Raw genomic sequence first — 24,149 nt, 5'->3', positions numbered from 1 at the left:
AAAAGAATGGCACCATTCCATTTGCCTTCACTATTACCTACTGAACCTGGATGCTAGTGTTTGTGATTCATGTATTAATATCCCAAACAGCATTCTGCAGTTTTTTTCCATTTAAATAATATTCACTTCTTCTCTTCTTCCTGCCAAAGCACACAACCTCACATTCCATCTGCTAGTTTCTACTAATCCATTTAATCTGTAACCTTGTTTATCCCTCTGTTGACTCCTTGCCTTTCCACCTATTTTTGTGTCATCTGCAAATTTGATCATAATACAGTCACTCTGTCATCTATGCCATGAATATTTTAAATAATTGTTACTTCAACACTGAAGCAATCCACCAGTTAAAGATTACCATCCTGAAAATGCTCGTTCATTCACAATTCTATCTTCTATTAGTTAGGCAACCCTCTCTTCATGTAGAAAGTTGCATATCAACATTATCAGTGAGCCTCATTGAATGCCTTTTGAAAGCCTAAATACGTTACATCTACTGCTTCCTCTTTATCTGTTTTGTATGTTAACTTCTCAGTGAATTAGAGTGTAGAACATAGAACTGTACAGCACAGGAATGGGAGCTTCAGCCCACAATGATGTGCCAAACATACCAAATTAAACTAATCCCTTCTGCTTGCCCTTCATCCATATCGCTCTACTCCTTGCATAATCATGTGCTTGTCTAAAAAGTTTTCTAAGCACCCCTATCATATCTGCCTACACCACCACCTCTGGCAATACGTTCCACACTCCTACCACTTGCTCAATGCATCTCCTTTGAATTTTCTCCCTCTCACCTTAAATGCATGCCCACTAGTTTTAGAGATTATAACTCTGGGACAAAGCTTCTGACTGTCAACCCTATCTACGCATCCCATAATTTTACAGACTCCACCAAGTCTTCCCTTAGCCACCACTGCTCCGGAGAAAGCATCCCAAGTTTTTCTAGCCTCTGCTTATAGCTCATACCCTCTAATCCAGGTAGTATTCTAGTAAACTTCGCCCGCAACCTCTCCAAAGTGTTCGCATCCTTCCTGTAATGCAGTGACCAGAATTGAATGCAGTGCTTTAAGCGTAGCCTAACTAAAGTCTTATAAAACTGCAACATGACATTATGACTCTTGTACTCAATGTCCTGACCAATAATGGCAAAAATGTCATATGCCTTCTTTACCTTTCTCATTCAGCAGCTATGCACTTGAATCCCTAAATCCTCCTGTAGATCAATTGTATTATATTTGTCAGTCATGATTTCCCCTTCTTGAAATCATGCTGACACTATTTGATTGTATCATCTTTTTCTAAATGGTCTATTTTTGCATCCCTTCTAATGCATTCTAACATTTTCCCACCAACGTGAAACCAGTGTTAAGCTAACTGACCTGTCTTTTTGTCATCTCCCTTTTTGAGAGTTGTTACATTGGCAGTTTTCCAATCTTCTGGGACACTTCCAAAATTGAAGAATTCTTGGAAAATTGCAGCCTGTGCATCCCCTATTGCTGCAGTTCCTTCCTTTAAAATCCCAGGTTGCAACCAATCAGGTCCAGTGGCCTAGTGGCCTTTCGCTCCATTATTTACCCTAGTACCTTTCTCGAGTGACATTTATTGTGTTTATTTCCTCCCCACCTCACACCCTTAGTCCCTTGATTATTTAGTATTTTTGGAAAACTATTACTGGCTTCCATAGATCTAGGGAATTAGAATACAAATGTATAGAAATCATCATACGTTAGTGGTTCAAAGCCCTGATGTGGTTAAATCTGGAGTATTGTAAGCAGTTCCGGGAAGACTAAATTGGCTTTGGGAGGATTATGGCATAGATTTGTAAGACTGATATACAGACTTCAGTTCTTAAACTAGAAGTTGAGATTAATTAAACTAGCAATGTATTCCATGAATTCAATGAGTTATGGTTTGACCAAAGTTTTCTAGACATTAAAGAGAATGGAGAGGATCAGTGGAGGGAAAGTGTTCCAACTGGTTGGAAAGCCAGATCTCTCAGTGGTGAAATTAGGAAACATTGCTGCATGCAACAGGAGATAGAAGTTTGAAGCTGTCCTCCTCAATTTGAAATCGATGTGAGATTAATTGTTCATTTTAAATTGATTTTGCTTTTCAGCAGCAACTTATTTTTAACACAATAAAATGTCCCAACACACTTCAAAGGAGAAGTATAAACTTAAATATGACAAACAAGCCGCATAGGAAATATTAGGTCAGATTACTAAAGCTTTGGTCAAAGAGGTAATTTCAAAGAATGTTTTGAAGAAGTAAAACAAAAATGATGTATGGAGGGAATTCCAGAGCTACAGGCTTAAGAAACTGAAGGCATAGTTACCATGATATATCAAATAGTCAGGAATACACAAAAAGACAACTGAAGACAAATTATAGGTCCCTTATGATTAGAATCAGATGAATAATGAACACCAAAGAGATGGCAGGCCATTCGAACAAATGCTTTGGATCTGTCTTCACTAAGGAGGTCACAAATACTATTTTGGAAATGCTAAGGGACAGAGGATCAAGTAAGAAGGAGGAACTAAAGGAAATCCTTATTAGTCAGGAAATGGTATTGGAGAAATTGGTGAGATTAAAACTCGATAAGTGCCCAGGGCCTGGGCAAGGAGTGTCAGAAATAAGTGTGATGAACTTAGAGCATGGAACTTGGGGCTTTGCTGTTGTGGCCATAACAGAGATGTGGGTTTCACAGGGGCAAGAATGATTGCTAGATTTTCCAGGGTTTAGAACATTTAAAAAGAACAGGGAGAGTGGAAAAAGAGGAGGGGGTGTAACATTGTTAATCAGAGAGTGCATCACAGCTACAGAAACGAAGGTTGTTGAGAAAGGTTTGTCTACTGATTCAGTATGGGTGGAAGTTAGGAATACCAAGGGAGCAGCCACCTCATTGGGGGTTTTCTACAGACCCCGTAATAGCAGTGGAGAGATTGAGGAACTGATAGGCTGGGAGATTTTGGAAAAATGCAGATGTAGCAGGGTTGTTGTTATGGGCGATTTCAACTTTCCCAATGTCGACTGGAATGTCCTTAGAACAGATGGTTTGGATGGAGCTGTTTTTGTCAGGTGTGTTCAGGAGGTTTTCTTTACTCAGTACGTAGAGAGGTCGATGAGGGGAGAGGCCATTTTGGATTTGGTGCTCGGCAATGAGCCAGGACAGGTGTCAGATCTCGCAGTGGGAGAACACTTTGGTGACAGTGACCACAGCTGCCTCACATTTACCAAAGCCTTGGAGAAGGAAAGGAGCAGTTACCAAGGGAAGATATTTAAGTGGGGGAAAAGGAAACTATGACGCTATCAAACAGGGGTTGAGAAATATAGACTGGGAGCAATTGTTCCACAAAAAGGGCACAGCAGACATGTGGAGACTGTTTAAGGAGCAGTTGTTGCGAGTGATGCATGAATTTGTTCCTCTGAGACAGGTAAGAAGGGGTAAGATTAAGGAGCCTTAGATGACGAGAATAGAGGGGCTTCTCATAAAAAGGAAGAAGGCAGCTTATGTAAAGTGGAGGAAACAAGGATCTAGCCCAGCTTTAGAGGATTACAGGCTTGCTAGAAAGGAGCTCAGAAATGGACTCAGGAGAGCCAGGAGGGGACATGAGAAAGGCTTGGCAGGAATGATTAGGGAGAACCCAAAGGCATTTTACTCATATGTGAGGAATAAGAGAATGATCAGGGAGAAGGTAGAGCTGATCAGGGATAGCATAGGGAACTTGTTGCGTGGAGTCTGTGCAGATAGGGGAAGCCCTCAGTGAGGTTTTTGCTTCGGTTTTCACTAAGGAAAGGGATCTTGTTGTGAATGAGAACTTTGAGGAACTGGGATACAGGCTTGAACAGATCAAGATTGATGAAGTTGATGTGCTGGAAATTTTGGCAAACATTAAGATTGATAAGTCCCCAGGGCCAGACCATATTTATCCCAGGTTACTCCAGGAAGCGAGAAAGGAGGTTGCTAAGCTGCTGGCGAAGATCTTTGCTTCCTCACTCTCCATGGGAGTCGTACCGGAGGATTGGAAGGAGGCGAATGTTCCTCTTTTCAAGAAAGGTAATAGGGAAATCCCTGGCAATTACAGACCAGTCAGTCTTACGTCTGTGGTCAGCAAGGTTTTGGAAAGAAATCTGAGGGATAGGATTTATGACTATTTGGAAAAGCTTAGGGTGATTAAAGGCAGTCAACATGGCTTTGTGAGGGGTGGGTCATGCCTAACTAATCTTATTGAGATCTTTGAGGAGGTGACAAGACAGGTCGATGAAGGTTGAGCAGTGGATGTAGTGTATATGGACTTCAGCAAGGCATTTGATAAGGTTCCCCATGGTAGGCTCATTCATAAAGTCAGGAGGTATGGGTACAGGGAGATTTGGCTATCTGGATTCAGAATTAGTTAGTTGACAGAAGGCAGAGAATGATTGTAGATGGGAAGTATTCTGCCTGGAGGTCAGTGTTGAGTGGTGTCCAGCAGGGCTCTGCTCTTTGTAGTTTTTATAAATGACTTGGATGAGGAGGTTGAGGGGTGGGTTAGTAAATTTGCAGATGACACAAAGGTTGGACGTGCCATTGATAGTACCGAGGGCTATTGCACGCTGTAGCACGACATAGACAGGATGCAGAGGTGGGCTGAGAAATGGCAAATGGAGTTCAACCTGGATAAATGCAAAGTGATGCATTTTGGAAGTTCGAACCTGAATGCTGAATACAGATTAAAGACAGGATTCTTGGCAGTGTGGAGAAACAGAGGGATCTGGGTGTGCAAGTACATAGAACCCTCAAAGTTGCCACCCAAGTGGATAGCGTTGTTAAGAAAACATATGGTTTTTTTGGCTTTCATTAACAGGGGGATCGGGTTTAAGAGCTGCGAGATTTTGCTACAACTCTACAAGTCCCTGGTGAGTCCACACTTGGAATATTGTGTCCAGTTCTGGCTGACCTACTATAGGACAGCTACAGAGGGTTTGGAGAGGGTGCAAAGAAGGCTTACCAGGATGCTGCCTGGACTGGAGGGCTTGCCTTATGAAGCGATGTTGACTAAGCTTAGACCTTTCTCTCTGGAGAGAAGGAGGAAGAGAGGTGACCTGATTGAGGTATACAAGGTAATGAGAGACATAGATAGAGTCAATAGCCAGAGACTTTTCCCCAGGGCAGGATTGACTGGCAAGAGGGGTCATAGTTTTAAGATATTAGGAGAAAGATCGTCAGAGGGGACGTCAGAGGAAGGTTCTTTATGCAGAGAGTTGTGAATGCATGGAATGCGTTGCCAGCAGAGGTGGTGGAAGCAGAGTCATTAGGGACATTTAAGCGACTGCTGGACAGACACATGGGCAGCAGTGAATTGAGGGGTGCGTAGCTTAGGTTATTTTATTTTACATTAGGATTAATCCTTCGTGGGCCGAAGTGCCTGTTCTGTGCTGTGCTTTTCTATCTTCCTTGTTCTATTATCCAATCATGTAACATGTTCATGTCTTCTAACTGTAAGTATGAACTTATGATCATCAGAAACTCTTTACTGTTCTTTTCTCCCCCTTTCAGTCCCTCATGCTGGCCCTTGATAAATGCCCATGTAAGCTAAATATAGATGCTAAAAACTCCTCCTTAGTCCTTTGGATGGCCAGTCCAGATTTCAGGTGGAGTCCTAAACTACTAAGCCATATACACTATTTTTCATAGAACTTCTCCTTTCCCATTTTTCTGGGTTTGTTATGGGACTTTGTACTGTTGTACTCCCTGGTGATGACATAAGGCAAATTGCTCACACTCGCACACTGTCAGTGATATATGAAAATCCTCCCACTAATGTCTCTGCTATTTTGTATGCTTGGCAGATCTGGCCAACTTGGTTGTTGTTTGGGTAGTGAGATTCACTTGAATGTATCCTTGATTTATTTGTTCCTTGGTTGAATGCACATATTGGTATGCCAACTTTGTGGGCTTTTATAGTTTCATAGTAATAGAAGCAGGAGTAGGCCATTTGGCCCATCAGGCTTTCTTTGCCATTCATTAAGATCACGGCTGATCCTACTTGCATCATCCCCATAACCCTTAATTCCCCTACCATGCAAAAACCAATCCAACTGTGACTTGAATATATTTAATAAAGGTGCCTCTAGTGCTTCCTTGGGCAGAGAATTCCTTAGATTCACTACTCTCTGGAATAAGCAGTTCCTCCTCATCTCTGTCCTAAATCTACTCCTTCTATTCTTGAGGCCATGTTCCCTAGTTCTAGTCTCACCCACCAGGGGAAACCACTTGCCTGCCTCTATCTTATCTATCCATTTCTTCCCACCTCAGGCAACTGTCTGTGTAGAGTTTGCACATTCTCCCCGTGTCTGCGTGGGTTTCCTCCGGGTGCTCCAGTTTCCTCCCACAGTCCAAAGATGTGCAGGATAGGTAAATTGGCCAGTGTGGAAACAGGCCCCTTGGCCCAACAAGTCCACACCGACCCGCCGAAGCGCAGCCCTCCCATACCCCTACATTTACCCCTTCACCTAACACTATGGGCAATTTAGCATGGCCAATTTACCTATCCTGCACATCTTTGGACTGTGGGAGGAAACCGGAGCACCTTTTCCTTGTATCGGAAGTTGGTTGCATCAACTAGTCCTTTGCCCCTAAAGTTTATTGCCTCCTGCCATCCTTTCCCTAGCATGATAATAGCTGTAGGGCATATACTGTTCAGTGAACATTTTATTGAAATTCCTTGTCAGTTTCATCTGTAACCCATGATGCATAATAGTTTAATTAGTGAATTTAAGCAGAATTTAGTGCTGAGTTAGCACTTGCATAAAGGCCCCCTATGTCTTTTTCCACTTTCTCTTCCCAGTGTACCAGGGGCAATCTGAGTCTTATAGTAATCAATTATTTGTATTTGTAATTATAGTTTGCAGGCTACTTCATAGAGCTTGGATGTCACTATAGGGCAGATTCTAAAATTGTAGGTTACATCTGGACATAGCATGAAAACATGCAAAAGGGAGTTTGCCTTCCCTGTCCTAATGATCTCACCTGGAGGTGTACTCTGTTTGGGCATCGAGTCAGTTTTTGGTAGCCACAAATACATAGATTATAAGATTTACATCATTACTATATCTTTCCCCTCTCACCCTAAACCTATGCCCTCTAGTTCTGGGGTGGGAGAGTCTGGAGAGTTAATTGATGATCACTAAACATTATTTCTTTCCATTTGGCAGAGGATGTGGTCCAGTGACATCTATCTGTATTTGTTCACAGAGCCCCCTGAGACATGGTTGGTTTTGGTTTAAAAAAAAAGGAAGGAAGCATATGTCAGGTATAAAAAGAAGAGATCGAGTGAATCTTTAGAAGACTATAAATACAGTAGGAGTACACTTAAGAGGGAAATCAGAAGGGCAAAAAGGGGACATAAGATAGCTTTGGCAAATAGGATTAAGGCGAATCCAAAGGGATTTTATAAATGCATTAAGGACAAAAGGGTGACTAAGGAGAGAATAGAGCCCCTCAAAGCTCAGCAAGGCTGCCTGTGTGTGGAACCGCAGGAGATGAGGGAGATACAAAATGAGTATTTTGCATCAGTGTTTACTGTAGAGCAGGACATGAAAGATACAGAATGTGGGGAAATAGATGGTTACATCTTGAAAACTGTCCATATTAAAGAGGAGCAGATGCTAGATGTCTTAAAACACATAAAGGTCGATAAATCCCCAGGACCTGATCAGGTATACCCTAGATCTCTGTGGGAAGCTAGAGAAGTGATTGCTGGGCCTCTTGCTGAGATATGTATCTTCTATAGTTACAGGTGAGTTGTCGGAGGACTAGTGGTTGGCTAACATGGAGGTTGGCTAACTATTTAAGAAAGGTAGTAATGAAAAGCCATGGAACGATAGACTGGTGAGCCTGACATCAGCGGTGGGCAAGTTATTGGAAGGAATCCTGACGGACAGGATTTACATGTATTTGGAAAGGCAAGGACTGATTAGACATAGTCAACGTGGCTTTATACTTGGCAAAACATGTCTCACTAACTTGATTGAGTTTTTTGAAGGATATAACAAAGAGGATTGATGAGGGCAGTGTGGTGGTTGTGATCTATATGGACTTCACTGAAGCGTTCGACAAAGTTCCTCATGATAGACTGGTTAGCATCGCTGGATCACACAGAATATAGGAAGAACTAGCCATTTGGATACAGAACTGGCTCAAAGGTAGAAGACAGAGGGTGGCGGTGGAGGGTTGTCTTTCAGACTGGAGGCCTGTGACCAGTGGTGTGCCACAACGATCAGTGCTGGGTCCACTGCTTTTCATCATTTATATAAGTGATTTGAATGTGAACATAGGAGGTATAGCTAATAAGATCGCAGGTGACCTCAAAATTGGAGCTGTAGTAGACAACGAAGAAGGTTACCTCATTAGGAATTACAATGGGATTTTGACCAGATGAGCCAATGGAGCGAGGAATGGCAGATGGAGTCGAATTTAGATAAATGTGTTGTGCTGTATTTTGGAAAGGCAGGGCAGGACTTGTACACTTAATGGTAAGTTCCTGCGGAGTGTTGCTGAACAAAGAGACCTTGGAGTGCAGGTTCATCATTCCTTGAAAATGGAATCACAGATAGATAGGATAGTGAAGAGGACATTTGTTATGCTTTTCTTTATTGGTTAGAGCATCAAGTGTAGGAGTTGGGAGGTCATACAGCGGCTGTACAGGACATTGGAATATTGTGTGTAGTCAAGTCGAGCATAAGCTCTCCAACATTCCTGATGAAGAGCTATGCTCGAAATGTCAAATGTCCTGCTCCTCGGATGCTGCCTGACCAGCTGTGCTTTTCCAGCACCTCACTTTTCGACTCTGATCTCTCACATCAGCAGTCCTCACCTACTCTGAATATTGTGTGCAATTCTGGTCTCCCTCATATCAAAAGGATGTATAGGAGTTGGGAGGTCATGTTGCAACTGTACAGGATATTGGTTAGGCCACTTTTGGAATATTGTGTGCAATTCTGGTCTCCTTCATATAGGAAGGATGTTGTAAAACTTGAAAGATTTCAGAAAAGATTTACAAGGATGTTGCCAGGGTTGGAGGGTTTGAGCAATAGGGAGGGGCTGAACAGTCTGGTGTTTTCCCTGGAGCATTGGAGGGGTGATCTTATAGAGGTTTATAAAATCATGGGGGGCATGGAGTAGGTAAATTGACAAGGTCTTTTCCCTGGGGTGGGAGAGTCCAGCTTTGGAGGGCATAGGTTTAGAGTGAGAGAGGAAAAATTTAAAAGGGACCTAAGGGGCAACTTTTTCATGCACTGTGAGGTGCTTGTATGGAATGAGCTGCCAGAGGAAGTGGGGAGACTAATACAATTACAACATTTAATAGGCATCTGGATGGATATCTGAATAGAAAAGGTTTAGAGGGATGTGGGCCAAGTGCTGGTAAATGGGACTAGATTAGTTTAGGATATCTGATCGGCATGTACAAGTTGAACTGAAGGGTCTGTTTCCATACTGTACGTCTCTATGACTCTATGCTCCTAGTAATAGCAGGGCTGTCCACAATCTTGTAATGGGGATGTAACTACATTTCAAAGCCATATGTTCTTCAGTGAACATATCTATTTGAGAGTGTGGTGCTAGAAAAGCACAGCAGGTCAAGCAGCAACTGAGGAGCACGAGAATCGACGTTTCAGGCATAAGTCCTTTATCAGGAATGAAGCTTGTTGCTTGGTGTTGAGAGATAAATGGCAGGGAGGGTGGGGTTGAGGAGAAAGCCATAGGTGGATGAAAGTGAGGGAGAAGTGATAGGTCAGAGGGGGCAGTGATGGACGGGTCCGAAGGTGGGTGCCGAGTTGGAGGCTTGGGACTTTGGATAATGTGGGGGGAGGGGAAATGAGGAAGCTGTTGAAATCCACATTTATCCCGTGAGGTTGCAGGGTCCCAAGGCGGAATATGAGGCATTCCTTCTCCAGGCATCGGGTGGTTATTTGGCAATGGAGGAGGCCCAGGACCTGCATGTCCTTGACTGAATGGGAGGGGGAGTTGACGTGTTCAGCCACGGGCTGGTGGGGTTGGTGGATGCGGGTGTCCCAGAGATGTTCTCTGAAATGATCTGTTCTCCAACCTCAAATTCACCTGGACCATCTCAGCAACATCTCTCCCCTTCCTGGACCTCTCCAACACCCTCTCTGGTGACCGACTAATCACTGACATATACTACAAGCCCATTGACTCCCACAGCTACCTAGACTACACCTCCTCCCACCATACCTCCTGTAAAAACGCCATCCCTTATTTCCAATTCCTCCACCTCCGCTGCATCTGTTCCCAGAATGACCAGTTCCACCTTAGAAAGTCCCAGATGACCTCCTCCTTCCATGGTCATAACTTCCCTTCCCACGTGGTTGACAATACCCTCCAGCGCATTTCCTCCATTTCACATACCACTGCCCTTGAACCCCACCCCTCCCAATGTAACAAGAGCAGAAACCCCCCGGACCTCACCTTCCATCCCACCAACCTCTGCATACATCACATCATACTCCGCCACGTCCAAACGGACCCCACCGCCAGAGATATATTTCCCTTCCCACCCCTATCAGCGATCAAAAAGACTATTCCCACTGCGACCCTTTCGTCAGGTCCACATCCCACTCCTGGGACCTTTCCCTGCCAACGAAAGAAGTGCACAACCTGCGTCCACACCACTTCCCTCACCTCCGTTCAAGGCCCCAAGGGATCCTTCCACATCCATCACAAATTCACCTATACCTCTACCAATGTCGTCTACTGCATCCGTTGCACCCGGTGTGGTCTCCTCTACATCGGGGAGACAGGACGCCTTCTTGCGGATCATTCCAGAGAACATCTCTGGGACACCCGCATCCACCAACCCCACCGCCCCATGGCTGAACACTTCAACTCTCCCTCCCACTCCGTCAAGGACATGCAGGTCCTGGGCCGCCTCCACTGCCGAACCATTACCACCCAATGCCTGGAGGAATAAGCCCCTCATATTCCGCCTTGGGACCCTTCATTCACATGGGATAAATGTGGATTTCAACAGCTTCCTCATTTCCTCTCCCCCCACATTATTCCAGTCCCAAGCCTCCAACTCGGCACCGCCCTCCGGACCTGTCCATCACTCCCCCACCCCCTCCCTCCCCGACCCATCATCTTCTCCCTCACCTTCATTGACCTATTACTTTCTCAGCTACCTTCCCTCCAAACCCCACCCCCCTCCCATTTATCTCTCAGCCCCGACCCACAAGCTTCATTCCTGATGAAGGGCTTATTCCCAAATTGTCGATTCTCGTGCTCCTCGGATGCTGCCTGACCTGCTATGCTTTTCCAGAACCATACTCTCGACTCTGATCTCCAGCATCTGCAGTCCTCACTTTCTCCTCGTGAACATATATAGCCCATCTGGCTTTTTAACCAGTCAGATTGGGGAATTGGTGGTCGAGGTGATGTCTACCACAGTTCCCTGCTCCTTTAGGTCCTTGGTTATATGAAATTCTGCCTTCCTGACCTCTGCTTTAATTGGTTACTGTTTCTTAGGTGGGTGTGTCAGACCAGTTACTTTAGCTGACTGTACAGCATGTGTCCACAGTCCTGTTTATCTTTTCCCCATATGTCTGGAAACATTCCACATAGTCCCCTACATTCTTCCTTTGTTTGACAGTCATTCCAATCTATTCTACAGTGCCAATGCAAGTATACCCAACCTTTCTATATGCTGAGTAAGTAAATTCCCCTTTTTTCCCTGTCTGTGTGTTCTTCTGTGGATCTAGAACATAGAACATAGAACATAGAAGAATACAGCGCAGTACAGGCCCTTGGGCCCTCGATGTTGCGCCGATCCAAGCCCACCTAAACTACACTAACCCACTATCCTCCATATACCTATCCAATGCCCTCTTAAATGCCCATAAAGAGGGAGAGTCCACCACTGTTACTGGCAGGGCATTCCATGAACTAACGACTCGCTGAGTGAAGAACCTACCCCTAACATCAGTCCTATATCTACCCCCCCTTAATTTAAAGCTATGCCCCCTTGTAATACCCGACTCAATACGCGGGAAAAGGTTCATACTGTCGACCCTATCTAACCCCCTAATCATCTTGTACACCTCAATCAAGTCACCCCTAAACCTTCTTTTCTCTAGTGAAAACAGCCCCAAGTGCCTCAGTCTTTCCTCATACGATTTTCCTTCCATACCAGGCAACATCCTGGTAAACCTCCTCTGCACCCGTTCCAATGCCTCCACATCCTTCCTATAGTATGGCGACCAAAACTGCACACAATATTCCAGATGCGGCCGTACCAGAGTCTTATACAACTGCATCATGACCTCAGGACTCCGGAACTCAATTCCTCTACCAATAAAAGCCAGTACGCCATATGCCTTCCTCACCGCACTATTTACCTGGGTGGCAACTTTCAGAGATCTGTGTACATGGACACCAAGATCCCTCTGCTCATCCACACTACCATCTAGATTTGCCCCCAGTAGTCATATTGTGTCTATAGGTACAATAGAACTCTCACTATTCCTGAAGAAGGGCTCATGCCTGAAACGTCGATTCTCCTGCTCCTTAGATGCTGCCTGACCTGCTGTGCTTTTCCAGCAACACATTTTCAGCTCTGATCTCCAGCATCTGCAGTCCTCACTTTCTCCTATACCTAAAACTGGTCTGGTAATTCTCTTTCTTCCAGTTCTGGATGCACCCATTTAATTTTCTTAGCTTATATTCTTTCCCCTCCTACACCTTGTATTAATGTTGGCTGCTCTGTCATCAGGAATTGTAAGACATATTGATGCTTCTGTGACTATTAACAGTCTGCAATGCTGGCCCCAAACACTGCATCAATAAATATTTATGTGTTTTCATCTCTTTTCTGGGCGTTGATGCTATTTATTTGACCTGTATGAGCTTCATCAAGTGTGTTACCTTTATTAGATAGCAACGTCCTCTTTTTCAATTTTATTCAGTTACCTGGGTTCATTACCCACTCAGGCTCTTTTGATTGATCAGCAATTTTCTTTTCTGGTGACCCACTTTCTGAACGTTGGTACATTGCATTTTCCTTTTGTCTCACTATTGGTGCTACTCTGCTAAAGTATCTGATTCTGCCTACAACTAAAACAGATCCCTAACTGTTTTGCAGCAGCTACTTTGTCACTTCCATAGTGGCAAGTGTCGCTACTTTTTCTTTTACATCTAATCTTCTATTCTCTAGTTCCTCTATTCATATTACCAGTTTGTTATATGTTTGGGCCAACACTAGCCTTACTAATCTTCAGAGTTGAAGAGTGTGATGCTCGAAAAGCACAGCCTGTCAGGCATCATCCAAGGATCATGAGAATCGACATTGTGGGCATAAAGCCCTTCATCAGGAATCACCTTACTAATTTTCACTCAACCCTTCCCAAACCATAATCAAGAATGGCACATCATCTTTAGTGGGCTGTATTGTTTGGCTGTACTGCTTGAACACTGCTCACTTCTTTTCTTCAAGTTGTTTCCTTTTATCTTGTTTCCATTGTGGTTCCCCAGTTAGGCCTCTCTTCATCCATTGCTTCTTGTTACTCTTTGTTAACATCTTCATCTTACATTCACCTGATATCTGATACCCGTCTCTTTGTATCTTGTTCAGGTAAGTGCTGTCTCTAATCTGTGATGTCATTTTATCCCAAGTCCCCTGTCAACCTTTGCTTTTCCTAGTGTGTGGCAATCTCTGAGAGCTAGCAAGTAGGACTCCCTCAATTCATCTAACCTTTGCCAAAAGTTTGCATGTCCACTATTTTTCTTAAGAGTGAGAAGTTATTTAATAGTATGTGTTTTTCTGTATTACTTTTGTATCCCTGACAGTCCCAGCCCCTTCCTTGTTTGCTTATCTATTGTTGAGTGTGGGGCCATCTGTACTGAATTTGGGAGAGCTGTTATAATGGTCATATTTCCTCAAACATCTTCCCTCTCTACCAACTGACCTCATTAGCCCAGTTCTATAGTTTGCTAGTCTTTCTGAGATAACTCAGCCTGTTGGAGCTATTAGCACTATTGACTTGATGTGTGTTTGGATGATCTCAATTTGTTGCAGATGCAGGCTCAGTATAATATGTGTAGTTTTATCAGCTTTGTCACTTGTCTACTTTTTTAACCACTTATTAGAGCACTATTATTTCTTCACCTCATCATTCAGCGGGAAATTCACGTTCTGTCTTCTGTTCTATTACCATTTTATTCTTAAAAATGTATTGTAATGATCTTATCTGAGACTCTTATGTCCCGAATTAACTGGATATAATTGTTCTGCACTAAAGTGTAACTAATAATGTCTTTCTCTCCTCTAGAGTTTATTTAAAGCTTGTCCCTGAAGTTAAACATTCTGTGCATACAGGCACTGAATCTTTCCAATGTTGCTTGGGCCTTTCTGATGTTTTCAGAGATTTCTCGCATGTGAATGTTCATGTAAGCCTGACTTGTTTCTGAGTCCTCCTGATTCTACGCTCTGACATGCTTTGGGTCCCAGACCCAACATTGAATCCGCAATTCAACATGTGTGCCCAAGTATGGCCTGGTCCTTGACCAGCTCTGAAACATCAATATCCCTGACTTGGACTAGGTGTACTGATCTGCCTCCAGGTCTCCAACTTATTCCAAGTCACCAACTTGGCTGTTTGTGTTACAATCTGCTCCAGGTCCTAGACCCAGCTTCAAAATACTGACCGGTCCAAGTCCCTGATGCACTGACCTGCTACAAGGTCCCAGACTCAACTCCAAGTTTCTGTCTTGGCACGTGTTCCAACATGTTCCAGGTCCCAGACCTAATTCCGATGGATCAAAGTGTCTATCTTAGCGCAACAAACCAACCGCTCTGTAGGTCTTTGATCCAAGTACGATGCATGTTGCTAGGCCTCTTAAAGCAACCTGAATCCCAGATCTGAGGCTCTGATCTGATTGGGCCTCCGTTCTGATGGTGCCAGTAAGTATATGAAAAGTAAATAATCCCTAGATTACTGCCTGCTTTAACAGAGCCCGGGTCAGTCCTGTCAGCTATACAATTATAAAGGTGAATTTAAATCTTTAATTCTTCCTTTAGACCGGATGAGATACAGATTTCTTTGTTCAAAGTTCTAATCATGCATTTATTTGGGATTATGTTCGGCATGGATTGGTTGGACCATAGGGTGTGTTTCCATGTTGTGTGATTCTACATATGGGAGGAGGATCCATCAAAGATGCGTACAACTCAAATGTTATGCCAAAAATCAATGGTTTTATATATTGTACAGATAACAAGTTTTCAATCAAAAGTTACACATTTACTCAAGCATATTTCTATCCAACAGTGTTCACATAGTTTACATTCCAGTTTTGTACATATGACGGTATTATCCAATCCTATTCAAACTAGTACACATGACTACATTATGAAATCACATCATAACATGTTCATATCATTTAGCTGTAAGTGCAACCTTGTGATTGTCAAAGACTCTTTACTGTGATTTTACCCTGCTTTCATTTTTAGATGGTGGAGGTCATAAGTTTGAATGGTGTATTTGACAAAGCCTTGGAGAGTTACTGCAGTGTGTCTAGTAGATGGCAGTGATTGTAATGGAGATCATGAATGTTTACAGAATCTGAAGGATTGCCAATAGAGTTGCTAACTGTGATCAAAATTTTTCCTGAAGGTTTCATCATATAACTTGGCCCTGTGTTACAGCAATTATTAAGCTAATACATCCATACGTTTAACGTACTGCCTTCATACTTCAATTGGGAGCAAAAAGACTTTTAATCAAATTGGACAATGCTTGACTATCAACTGGAATAGCCTTTTGTTCCCTATTTTCAAACTTTTTGTATTTGACAAAATAAAGTTCAAAAACCTTTAATGTTCATATCTGCAGCATTGCATGCAATAATTCTCTGAAGACTGATCTTCAAATACTGAAGATTCCAGCTCAGTCCTAGCAGATTGGCAACCTGAGTACTGATTAAGTGGGTTGCATTTTCTTTCACAGTTTTGAGTGCTTTGGTGTTGTTGGAACTTCATCCATCTCGGTGAGTGTTTTTTCTGTTAACGTATGTGACACATACCTTATAGCTGATGAACAGACTTTGAAGAGCATGAGGAAAGTTATTCACTGCAGATTTTCTAGCCTCTGACCTTCACTGGTAGCCATGTATGGCTGGTCCAGTTAAGTTTCTGGTCAATGGTAGTCTCTAGGCATGATGGTGGGGGAATTCAGTAATGTTACTGCTGTTGAATTACCAGCATGGTTGTAGAGATCTTTGTTTCCCACCATTGTGTGGTGCACATATTACTTGCCACTTACTAGCCCAAATTTAAATCTTGGTCTTGCTGCTTAGAAACAGGCTGTTTCGTTTTCTGCAGAATTGAGAATGGAATTAAACACTGCAATCATCAATAATATGATTGTCAAAGACTTCTTACTGTCTTTTTACCCTGCTTTCATTTTTAGATGGTGGAGGTCATAAGTTTGGAGGTGTATTTGACATTATTACTGCTGAAAATGTGTTGCTGGAAAAGCACAGCAGGTCAGGCAGCATCCAGGGAACAGGAGAATCAACGTTTCGGGCATAAGCCCTTCTTCAGGAATGAGGAAAGGGCTTATGCCCGAAACGTCGATTCTCCTGTTCCCTGGATGCTTCCTGACCTGCTGTGCTTTTCCAGCAACACATTTTCAGCTCTGATCTCCAGCATCTGCAGACCTCACTTTCTCCATTATTACAGCTGACCTTATTGCAGAGGAAAGGATGTTGACGAAGAAGCTGAATATGGCTCAGCTTAGGATACTGCCCTGAGGAATCTTTGCAGCAATGACAACAGCAATAACCACCTTCCCATCTACAAGATATGAATTCAGCGATTGAATAGTAGCTTTGGAAGACATGGTTAATGAAAGTTTGGAGAGTTGCTGCAGTGCATTTTGTAGACAGCATCTTAAGTGGTAGAGAGCATAAATGTTTTTGAGTGTTGGAAGGAGTGTTAATAAGATTGCCAACAGTGAATTTACTTTATTAATAGAGGTTTTACTGCGAGAGCTGCCCACATGCTCCAGTCATTCTTTCGTTGGTGCTTCATCCTTTTTGGCATAAAGCCTTCCAATGCCTTTTGGAAAGCAAAAAGCTCATTACCAAGCTGAATTGGATACTTGGGTGACTGTCTGTGTGGAGTTTGTAGATTCTGCTGCTGTCAGTGTGGGTTTCTGCTGGGTGCTCTGGTTTCCTCCCACAGTCCAAAGATGTGCAGGTTAGGTGGATTGGCCATGCTAAATTATCCACAATGTCCAGGATGTGTAGGCTAGGTGGATTAGCCACGGTAAATGTGGGGTTACAAGGATAGGATAGGCTGGGTCTGACAGGGATGTTCTTCAGAGGGTCAGTGCAGACTTGGTAAGCCAAATTGTGTCTTTCCACACTGCAGGGATTCTATGCTTCTATGATTATTCATGACGTCTGCGAAACAAATCTTTTTTCCATATTTTCAGTATTTTCATACCATATAAAGACTTCAATTTACTAGAACTCTTAGATAAGACTATAAGGTATAGGAACAGAATTAGGTCATCCGGCCCATTGACTCTGCTCCGCTCTTTTATCATGGCTGTTTCACAATATGTTTCTCATGCCTTTTTCTTACCTTCTGCCTGTAATCTTTATTCTCCTTACTAATCAAGAAACTGTCTATCTGTCTTAAATACAGTCAATGACTTGGCCTCCACAGCCTTCTGCAGCAAGAAGTTTCATAGATTCATCCTCATGTCTGTTCCCTCAGGTCCTAGTCTCTCCCACTAGTGGAAATATCTTGTTCACACGCTGCTATTTCTTTCTTTATAATAGACTCTAGCGTTATCCCAAAGACAGTTTGTAAGCTAACTAATCTATAGTTAGAACAAAGAACAAAGAAAATTTACAGCCCAGGAACAGGCCCTTTGGCTTTTCAAGCCTGAGCCGATCCAAATCTACTGTCTAAACCTGTCGTCCAATTCCTAAGTATCTGTATCCCTTTGCTCCCCACCTACTCATGCATCTGTCCAGAAGCATCTTAAATGAATCTACCATGCCTGCCTCTACCACCCCTACTTGCAACGCGTTCCAAACGCCCACCACCCTCTGTGTGAAGTATTTGCCGCCTGTATCCCTCTTAAACTTTTCACCGCTCACCTTGTAACCGTGACCTCTCGTTATTGAATCCTTCACCCTGAGAAAAAGCTTGTTTCTATCCACCCTCTCTATACCCTTCATGATTTCGTAAACCTCAATCAACTATTACTCTCTGTCTCCTGTTGCTCAACCAGTTCTTTATCCACCTAGCTAGAATATCCTGCACACCATATGACTTCACTTTTTCCATTAGTCTACCATGGGAACCTTATCAAACGCCTTACTAAAGTCCATGTATATGACATCAACAGCCCTTCCTTCATCTATCAACTTTGTCACTTCCTCAAAGAATTCTGGTAAGGCATGATCTCCCCCGCACAAAACCATGTTGCCTATCCTGATGAAGGGCTTTTGCCCGAAACGTCAATTTTGCTGCTCGTCGGATGCTGCCTGAATTGCTGTGCTCTTCCAGCACCACTGATCCAGAATCTGGTTTCCAGCATCTGCAGTCATTGTTTTTACCCCGGATAGGATCGATCCCAGGTTGCTGAGGGAGGTGAGAGAGGAAATAGCTGGGGCCCTGACAGTGGTTAGCACTGCTGCCTCGCAGCGCCAGAGACCCGGGTTCAATTCCCGCCTCAGGCGACTGACTGTGTGGAGTTTGCACGTTCTCCCCGTGTCTGCGTGGGTTTGAATTGGCTTAGAAAAGCCCATTCTTTTCTAAATATAAATAGATCCTATCCCTCAGTACCCTCTCCAGCAACTTTCCCAACACCGACGTCATGCTCACTGGTCTATAGTTACCCGGAATATCCCTACTACCCTTCTTGTACAGGGGGACAACATGAGCAACCTTCCAGTCCTCCGGCACCTCACCTGTATTTAAGGATGCCACAAAGATATTAGATTAGATTACTTACAGTGTGGAAACAGGCCCTTCGGCCCAACAAGTCCACACCGACCCGCCGAAGCGTAACCCACCCATATCCCTACATTTACCCCTTTACCTAACACTACGGGCAATTTAGCATGGCCAATTCACCTGACTTGCACATCTTTGGAGTGTGGGAGGAAACCGGAGCACCCGGAGGAAACCCACGCAGACACGGGGAGAACGTGCAAACTCCACACAGTCAGTCGCCTGAGGCGGGAATTGAACCCGGGTCTCTGGCGCTGCGAGGCAGCAGTGCTAACCACTGTCAGGGCCCCAGCTATTTCCTCTCTCACCTCCCTCAGCAACCTGGGATCGATCCTATCCGGGGTAAAAACAATGACTGCAGATGCTGGAAACCAGATTCTGGATCAGTGGTGCTGGAAGAGCACAGCAATTCAGGCAGCATCCGACGAGCAGCAAAATTGACGTTTCGGGCAAAAGCCCTTCATCAGGATGAAGTGCTTTTGCCCGAAACGTCGATTTTGCTGCTCGTCAGATGCTGCCTAAATTGCTGTGCTCTTCCAGCACCACTGATCCTAGATCCTATCCGGTCCTGGGGACTTGTCCACCTTAATAACCTCTAGCCTATCCAACACATCTTTCCTACTTATGTCAACATGATCCAGACTAATCAAACTTCTATCTTTAATCTCAACATTCACCACGTTCACCTCCTCAGTGAACACTGATGCAAAGTAATCTTTCAGAATCTCACCCATTCTCTCAGGTTCGACACACAGCCTTTCTTCATTATTCTTTAGTGGACCAATCCTTTCCCTAATTACCCGCTTGCTTCTTATTTAAGAATAAAATGCTTTGGGATTCTCCTTAATTCTACTCGCTAAAGCTATTTCATGACCCCTTTTAGCTCGCTTGATTCCTCGTTTAAGACTTGTCCTACTCTTCCGATTTTCCTCAAGGGCCCATTCTGTTCTTAGCTGCCTAGACCTTATGTACGCTTCCCTTTTCCTCTTGGTTAGTCATACAATTTCTCCTGTCATCCACGGTTCGCGAATCTTGCCCTTCCTACCCTTTGCTTTCAACGGGATATGCCTATCTTTGAAAGCCTCCCACATATCAAATGTGGACCTCCCTTCAAATAGCTGAATCCAAATTTCCGAGCTCCTGCTTGGCCCAGTTTAGTATGCTTCCCTTCGGACCACTCTCATCTTTATCTACGAGTATTCTAAAACTTACAGAATTGTGTTCCCAAAGAAATCCTCCAACACAACATCTACCACCTCTCCTGGTTCGTTCCCCAGTACCAGGTCCAATATGGCCCCTTCCCTCGTCGGACTATTGACATACCGCTCTAGAAAACTCTCCTGGACACTTCTTACAAATTGTACCTCATCCAGACCTCTTACGCCATGTGTATCCTAGTCAATGTTAGGAAAATTAAAACTTCCTGCTTCCTACCTATCTCCCTCCATCCCTCCCTCCCTTCTTGAATGGGATATCACATTAGTAGTTTTGCATTCCGTTAGTATTCTCTGGAATCCGCTAATTTCTGAAATATTTCAGCAAATGTCTCCACCATTGCTGCAACCATTTCTTTAAAGCCGTTGGATACAAACCATCAGGTCCTGATAATCTGTCTACCTTTAGTCTCATTAGTTTGAAAAATATTTTATTCCTTGTGATAGTAAATGTTCCAAGATCCTTCCTCCTATTATTAGTGCTATATCTATTTTCTTTGAAATGTTTGTAATGTTCTTCACAAGATTGTCGTTTCATTCTCATTTTGGGCTCTGCCTTCACTGTAGATGGTATGTTCCTCCTCCCATTAGTTTTTTAATTGATCACACCATTAGCACTGGGTGTGATAGGGTTACAGACCTTTGATCTAATCCACAAGTCACCACTTTATTTATAGAATGCTGCTGTTGCTATTTAGCATGTCTGTAAAATCTATGCTGTAGTTTCACTTGGATGGGATGCTCTTCTGAGGGGCACTTCAGACTCAATGAGCCAAATGGCCTCTTTCTGCACTGTACAGACTCTGAATTTCATACTCTCTATGAATCTAATGAATCTCCAACATAACTTTTTTGTAGAGTCATAGAGTCCTACAGCACGGAGAAGGGCTTTTGGCCCAAACTGGTCAATGCCAGCATGCTTTTCTCTGCACTTGGCCCGTATCCTTCTAAACCTTTCCTATCCATGTATTTGTCCAAATGCCTTTTAAATGTTGTTAATGTACTCGCTAAACCACTTCGGCTGGCAGCTCATTCCACATGCATACTATTCTCTGTGTAAAAAAGTTGCTGCTCGATTCCCTTTTATTCTTTCCCCTCTAATCCTAAACTGATGTCCTCTAGTCCTTCATTCCCCAGCTTGATAACATCCTTCCTATAGCAAGGTGACCAAAACTGAACACCACACTGCCCAAACCTCAATTACTTTCTTTTCTAGAGGCTTATTTTTCAGATATTCCTCCTGGAAAGGAGATGGTGGCCATACCCCACCCAGCCACCTTAAGTGAATAGTGTCCTTTTGTTCTAAAGAGTTATATAAAATCTATATGACTTTTGAATGCCCTAACCAAATCTCTGCCTACTTTCCTGAAAGGAAACAGAGTCCCAATTCTATCTTCACAATCATCATTCCTGAGACAAGGGACTTTTCTCATGAATATTTTCTGTGCTCTCAGTGCTTTCACATACATCCTAAAGTATGATGCCCAGACCTGTATACAGTACTCTAGCTAAGACCTCACAAGTGCAACATATTCTCCTTGTTCTAGCACTCTATTAATAGTGCTGTTAACCTATCATTCCATCTTCAATGACTTCTGTGCATGTGCACTGGTCCCTCTACTGCTGCAATCCCTTTAGAATTATTGCTTGTATTTGACATTACCTCTACATGTCCTTCCTACTGAAATAAGTCATTTCACACTTCTCCATGTTCAACTTCATCTGCCATTTGAATACCCATAAGTATTATCTCATGTGCACCAAATAATATATTAATATACATCATTAATTTATATCAAAAAAAGCACAGGTTCCAACACTGGCCCTTCAGGATTTCCACTTCCCTTCAAGCATTCCCTTGGCTCGAAAACCTCCCATCAACTATTACTTTCTGCTTTGATGAATGGTGAAAGAAATCTTGTTCGTGGGCACATGAGTAGACCGTTTAGAGTGTTGAGCAGCTTCCTCATTGCTGAGCATCTTCCTCAATTCCACTTTCCTGCACTGTCTCCATCTGCCTTAATGTCATTTATGTCTAAAGTATATCATCTCTATCTTGAACTTCCTCACTTTTGATTGAACTGGCTCAGCCCTTTTGGATAAAGAAATCTGAAAACCCACCATCTTCTGACTGAAGAAATTCTTCCTCATCTCAGTCTTCATTGGCCTACTCCTTATATTTGGATCATGAGAGAAGGTGACAGCCTAATAGTATTATCTCTGGACTGTTAATTCAGAGATCCAGGTAATGTTCTGGGGACCTGGATTCAAATCCTGCCACAGCCAAAGGTAGAAATTAAACTTGATTTTAAAAATCTGGAATTAAGAATCTAATGGTTTGACCTATGTGTGACTCTAGATCCACAGTAATATGGTTGACTCTTAACTGCCCTCTAAGCAATCTGGGATAGACTAGACTCTTCTCCTCCCTGACCTCAAGGAAAGATCCTATCTACATCTACCCTGTCACATTTTCTAAGAATTTTGCAACATTGAAGGAGATCACCTCTCATTCTTCAAACCTCTGGGGAATATAGACCCAGTTTTATCAATTTCTCTTCAGAAGATATTCTGACCATTCCAAGAGTACACTTTCTGAATGGCAAGTAGATACACCTTAGAGTTGCAGATTGCTAGCTCAGGGAATGGTCCTTAAGCCCATTGTATCCACATTAGTCAAGAAACATTCACCCATTCTCATCTTCTATTACTTGGCCCATTTTTGAGGGTGTCTGCCTCAACCACTTTTACAGGTAGAAAGTTCCAAATTTCTACCACTGTTTGGATAAAAATATTTTTATCTAAACCTAGGGACAGGCAATAAATGATGGACAACCAGCGATGCCCACGTCCCACAAGTGACTTTAAATTTTACAAAAACCTTCTGCCTCTTACATTAAATTTGTGTTCCATATCATTGATCCCTTCATCAAAGGAAAACATCTCTTCCTATATGTGCTGCCTAAACCACTTTATTTACCTATCCTGATCCCTTAAGGAACCCAGTGTCTATTCCCTCTAAGGTCCTGCTGATCCTCGGTACTTCCTAGGATCAGACCATTTATCATATATTGTCTTGCCTTGATAAGGTGATCAACACTACATACTACTCCAGGTATGATGTCACTAAGACATACTATTGTAGCAAAATATTTTTTGTATTCTAATCCTCTTACAACGAAGACCAACATAACATTTGCCTTCTTCATTAATGAGCTGTACCTGCATGCTAGTTTGTATTGACTCATGAACAGTGTCATGCAGGCCCCCTTTGGATGCCAACACTTCTCAGCCCTTAACCATTATATACTTGGGTTTTCTACCAAAGTAGATAACTTAACTCACTTTATATACCATCTGCTCGCTGACATAGCCTATGTAAGTCTGCTTGAAGCAATCTTGCATTTTCCTCACAGCTTACATTTGTACTAAGTGTTGTGTCTTCAGTAGAAGTTGTAAATATTACTATTTAACCCCAATTTAAAATCACTTAAATGGCTAAGATCCTAGCACTGACCCTTGTGACACCCCACCAGTGACAGCCTACCATTCTGAGAACGATCCATTTGTTCCATCAGATTGGTCAATATGATATCCCTCTCATAAATCTATGTTGACTATGCCCAATTTTGCATACTCTGTTATATCCTTTGTAGCAGATTCTAAAATTTTCCCTTCTACAAACTTCAGACTAAAAGGTCTGTAGTTCTCCCTTCTCAAATTGTGAAGTTGCATTTGGTACTTCTCAGTCTGTAGGAACATCTTTGAAAGAGAATGCATCCGCTATCCCTGTTGCTGCTTAACTATGACACACTGGAATGCAGCTTATCTGGTCTGGGGTATTTATCAATCTTCAATCCAGTTAGATTTTCAAGAACTACCGCTTTACTAATACACAGAGTCATTT

General features: G+C 43.0%; 1 protein-coding gene across 1 annotated transcript in view; it reads left to right on the top strand.

The window, feature by feature from the left end:
• The window catches only part of LOC122542423 (fibrillin-1-like), a 610,102-nt gene that overhangs the window by 180,958 nt on the left and 404,995 nt on the right, over nucleotides 1-24,149 (top strand). The gene's annotated exons all lie outside the window — the stretch shown is intronic.

This window comes from Chiloscyllium plagiosum, unplaced genomic scaffold (assembly GCF_037043375.1).
Source record: "Chiloscyllium plagiosum isolate Xiang-an unplaced genomic scaffold, Cpla_swu_hap1 HiC_scaffold_42, whole genome shotgun sequence".
Classification (NCBI taxonomy): Eukaryota; Metazoa; Chordata; class Chondrichthyes; order Orectolobiformes; family Hemiscylliidae; genus Chiloscyllium; species Chiloscyllium plagiosum.
The sequence above is the reverse complement of the archived record's forward strand: the minus strand, read 5'-3'. Positions and strand labels throughout refer to the sequence as shown.